Source organism: Schistocerca americana, chromosome 1 (genome assembly GCF_021461395.2).
Source record: "Schistocerca americana isolate TAMUIC-IGC-003095 chromosome 1, iqSchAmer2.1, whole genome shotgun sequence".
In the NCBI taxonomy this organism is placed as follows: Eukaryota; Metazoa; Arthropoda; class Insecta; order Orthoptera; family Acrididae; genus Schistocerca; species Schistocerca americana.
In genome coordinates, this window is record NC_060119.1 from 511,099,535 (window position 1) to 511,105,009 (window position 5,475).

The 5,475-nt window shown below is 41.2% G+C and overlaps 1 pseudogene; it reads right to left on the reverse strand.

The window, feature by feature from the left end:
* Window positions 1–3,142: 3,142 nt before the first annotated feature.
* Window positions 3,143–3,260, reverse strand: LOC124555504 (annotated as a pseudogene).
* Window positions 3,261–5,475: the final 2,215 nt, after the last annotated feature.

The following is a 5,475-nucleotide window of genomic DNA, read 5'->3' on the forward strand; positions in this document are numbered from 1 at the left end:
CTTGTAACATCAACCAAAACAGCATTGCTGCACTGGTACTGCGAGCGGATGGCAGCAAGGGGAAACTACAGCTGTAATTTGTCCCGATGGCATGCTGCTTTATTGTATGGTTAAATGATGATGGCGTCCTCTTGGGTAAACTATTCTGGAGATAAAATAGTCCCCCATTCGGATCTACGGGTGGGGACTACTCAGGAGGACATTGTTATCGGGAGAAAGACAACTGGCGTTCTACGGATCGGAGCGTGGAATGCCAGATCCCCTAATCGGGTGGTAGGCTAGAAAATTTGAAAACGAAAACGGACACGTTAAAATTAGGTAAAGTGGGAATTAGTGAAGCTCGGTGGCAAGAAGAACAAGACTCCTGATCAGGTGAATACGGGGCTATAAATACAAAATAAAATATGGGTACTGCGGGAGTAGGTTCAATAATGAATAACAAAATAGGAACGCGGATAAGCTATAGCGAACAGCATGGTGAAAGCATTATTATAGCCAAGGTAGACAAGAAGTCCATGCCAGCCACAGTAGTACAAGTTTACATGCAAAATGGTTCAAATGGCTCTGAGCACTATGAGACTTAACGTCTGAGGTCATCAGTCCCCTAGAACTTAGTTAAACCTAACTAACCTAAAGACATCACACACATCCATGCCCGAGGCGACAGTTCCAGATTGAAGCACCTAGAACCACTCGGCCACACCGGCCGGCCAAGTTTATATGACTATTAGCTCTGCAGATAATCAAGAGACAGAAGAAATGTATGATGAGATAAAAGATTATTGTTCAGATAGTGAAGGGAGACGAAAATTTAATAGTCATGGGGGACTGGAATTCGATAGTAGGAAAATGGAGAGAAGGATAAGTAGCAGGAGAATATGGACTGGGGGTAATGGATGAAAGAGGAAGACGCCTGGTAGAGTTTTACGCAGAACACAACTTAATCATAGCTAACACTTGGTTTAAGAGTCGTGAAACAAGGTTGTATATGTGGAAGAGGCCTGGAGACACCGGAAGGTTTCAGTCTGATTATATAATGGTAAGACAGAGATTTAGGAACGAGGTTTTAAAACGTAAGACATTTCCAGGAGCAGATGTGGACTCTGACCACAATTTATTAGTTATTAACGGTGAATTAAAACTGAAGAAACCGCAGAAAGTTATCAATTTTAGGAGATGGGACCTGGCTAAACTGAAAGAACTAGAGGTTGTAGAGAATTTGAGACGGAGCATTAGGAAACGATTGACAAAAACAGGGGAAAGGGATACATTTGAAGAAGAATGGGTAGTTTTGAGAGATGAAATAGTGAAGGCATCAGGGGATCAAGTAGGTAAAAATAGGAGGGTAGTAGAAATCCTTGGGTAACACAAGAGATTTGGGATTTAAATAAATACAAAAATGGAGTTAATGAAGCAGGCGAAAAGGATTAAAAACGTCTCAAAAATAAGATCGACAGGAAGTGCAAATTATCTAAGCAGGAATGTAGAAGCATATATCACTAGGGGTAAGATAGATGCCGCCTACAGTTAAATTAAAGAGACCTTTGGAGGAAAGATAACCACCAGTATGAGTATCAAGAGTTCAGATGGAAAACCACTCATAAGCGAAGAAGGGAAAGCAGAAAGGCGGAAGGAGTGTATAGAGAGTCTATATAAGGGCGACGTACTTGAGGGCAAAATTAAGAGGACATAGATGAAGATGAGATGGGAGAGTTGATACTGCGTGAAGAGTTTGACAGAGCACTGAAAGACCTAAGTCGACACAACGCCCCTGGAGTAGACAACATTCCGTTAGAACTAGTGGTAGAATTGGGAGAGCCACCCATAACAAAACCTTTCCATCTGGTGAATAAGATATATGAGACAGGCTAAATACCCTCAGACTTGAAGAAAAATACAATAACTCCAGTTCCAAGGAAAACAGGTGCTGACAGGAGTGAAAATTACTGAAGTATCAGTTTAATAAGTCACGGTTAGAAAATACTAAACCAAATTCTTTACAGGCGAATGGAAAAACTGGTAGAAGTCAACCTCGGGGAAGATCAGTTACGATTCTGTAGAAAATCAGGAACACGAGGCAATACTGATCCTATGACTTACCATAGAAAATAAGTTAAGTAAAGGCAAATTAGGTTTATAGGATTTGTAGACTTAGAGAAGGCTTTTGACAATGTTGACTGGAATACTCTCTTTCAAATTCTGAAGGTGGCAGGTGTAGAATACAGTGAGCGAGAGACTATTTACAATTTGTACAGAAACCAGATGGCAGTTATAAGAGTCGAGGGGCACAGAAAGGAAGAAGTGGTGAGGAAGGGAGTGAGACAGGGTTATAGCCTATCCCTGATGTTATTCTATCTGTATATTGGGCAAGAAGTTAAGGTAACAAAAGAAAAATTTGGAGTAGGAAATAAAATCCAAGGAGAAGAAATAAAAACCGTGAGGTTCGCCGATGACATTGTAATTTTGTCACAGAGCGCAAAGGACTTGGATGAACAGTTGAACGGAATGGACAGTGTCTTGAAAGAATGAATATAAGATGAACATCAACAAAAAGTTAAACGAGGATGGTGAAATGTAGTCGAATTAAATTAGGTGATGCTGAGGGCATTAGATTAGGACATGAGAAACTTAGAGTAGTAGATAAGTTTTGCGATTTGGGCAGGCAAAATAACTGATGATGATTGAATTAGAGAGGATATAAAATACTAGTAGACTGGCGATGGAAAGGAAACCGTTTTTCAAGAAGAGAAATTTGTTAACATCGAGTATAGATTTAAGTGTCAGGAAGTCTTTTCTGAATGTATTTGTATGGATTGTAGCGACGTATGGAAGTGAAACATGGACGATAAACAATTTAGACAAGACTAGAGTAGAAGCTTTTGACATGTAGTGCTACAGGAGAAGCCTGAAGATTAGATTGTATATCAGTAGCTAATGAGGAGCCACTCCGTCTTCAGGCCACGAGTGGCCTACCGGGACCATCGGACTGCCGTGTCATCTTCAGTGGAGGATGCGGATAGGAGGGGCGTGGGATCAGCACAAGCTCTCCCGGTCGTTATGATGGTATTCTTGACCGAAGCCGCTACTATTCGGTCGGGTAGCTCCTCAATTGGCATCACGAAGCTGAGTGCACCCCGAAAAATGACAACAGCGCATGGCGGCTCGGATGGTCACCCATCGATGTGCCGACCCCGCCCGACAGCGCTTAACTTCGGTGATCTCACGGGAACCGGTGTATCCACTACGGCACCGCCGTTGTCCGACTAATGAGGAGGCACTGAACATAATTGGGGAGAAGAGGAATTTGTGGCACAACTTAACTACAAGAAGGAATCGATTGGTAGGACACGTTCTGTGGCGTCAAAGGATCATCGATTTAGTATTGGAGAGAGGCGCGGAGGATAAAAATCGTAGAGAGAAACCAAGAGATGAATACACTGAGCAGATTCAGATGGATGTACGCTGCAGTAGTTACTCGCAGATGAAGATGCGTTCACAGGATAGAGTAGCTTGGAGAGCTGCGTCAAACCAGTCAAAGCCGCATGGGGTAGCCGCGCGGTCAGGGGCGCCTTGGCACGGTCCGTGTGGCTGCCCCCGTCAGAGGTTCGAGTTCTCTATCGGGCATGGGTGTGTGGTTGACCATAGCGTATGTTAGTTTAAGTTAGATTAAATAGTGTGTAGGCTTAGGGAACGATGACCTTAGCAGTTTGGCCCCATAAGACCTTACCACAAATTTCCAAAATTTAGGCTGAAGATCACAACAACAACAAGAGGAACACCACAGTACAGTGTATTTCCAAGAACGAAGATAAAACCCGATTACTAACCAGCAGTGGGATATGCAAAATTACTTCTTCTCATTGTGACCAGTTTTATATCAGTCAGTCAGGCTGAGACATAGCAGCTAGGTTGGCTGAACATGAACTCAGCTGGAGGTTGCAGATTTATGACTCCATGCTTGCTGGGCATGTTCAGAGTGACGGCCACAGTTGGCAGCCGCGGTCCCCTGTTAATTATTTAGTTAATTATTTATAATTATTTTCTTTTATAATTATCTACAAAGAAGTGACCGAAGTATCAGTTAAAAGAAGACAATAGTTGGCTTTCAAAATTCCGAGAGTACATTTTCGAAGACAACACAGAAAACGTATTATGAAGTCACAAACAGAGCCTGTAATGATCATAATGGTAATACTACGGAAAATCGGGCTTATACGTACTTTCTTCCCGTCATTGTTCGGAAATGGAGGAGGTAGGTTGGAACCTACGGTATCTCCTGATTAGTAGGATACAGATGTTCTATCTGAGCTATTTTCACGATCCGGAATTCAGTTCTAACTAATAACTTTTGAAAACATTACGGGAAATTAATAGCGATCTGAAAAGTAATTAAAATACTGATCAATATTGATCGCAGGGATTTATTAAAAACTAAAAATCACGCGTGTCTAATGGTATCCTGTTTCGAGTTTCTCATAAATCACCTTCAGACCAAGTCTCTGGAACGTTAAACATCAATTAACATTACGTAAATAACATGAATATTAATTTTTAACGTTTCAGTGACGTTGTCTAATGAAGATTTTGCTAAAATCGAAGTCGGTTACATTCTGACGTGTGATTTTTAGTTTTTAATAAATCCTTGCGATCAAGACCGATTAGTATTTTAATTCAATTCTGATTGTTAACCATCTTCAACTAAGCATCAATCAGGTAGGAGAAAAAGGTTTTGTTGTTCTGAACAGCAAATTTCACTGCGGAAGGCATAATCTGTATGCTTACGAATGGACTGAAAAGATGCAGCTTAGGGCTTATTTTGACGTCTTGTAATGCGGTTACTTTAATCCTCCTAAATCTCAACTGGTTTGTGTTCCGTCTCCATAGCACCACTGAGTTAAAAAAAAGTATAGCAAAGCCAAATTTCAGCATACAATAAAATCTGAACTGGTCCCTCCGCATTCGCTGTTACAGCTGGGACGGAACGTAAAACTTGTGCCTGCCAGACCCTTGCGAAGAAACAAAATTAAATATGATAAGATCTCGGTAACGCCACGTTTATCGTACAAATTTCTTTTCCTAGTGGAGCAAGTTTTTTGTGAGATACTCGACACAGGGGCGTGACTCAACGGCGAACCCGTAGGTTTCTGCTTTCTCTTTGCGCCATTCAGATGTTTAACTTTCCTTTAGTCGACGTTGCAGTGTGTTAACATATACAAGTAACCACTCGACACAGTTTGTTCTTTATGTGTAAATTCCCTCCGTTCTGAATACCTTCACTACAGTTATTTCATAGCCAGTTTTCAAATGTATTCAACACATACTTTGAATTTCAACGCCCATTGCCGCTGTATTTTCACAGGACAGTTGTCACCGTACATTTATTTCAGGTAGATTATAACATATTTCCAGACAATACAATTTACAGTCGGTATGGGAAGGATCTATTCTGAAAATGTCTCTGAGTATTAAATTTCA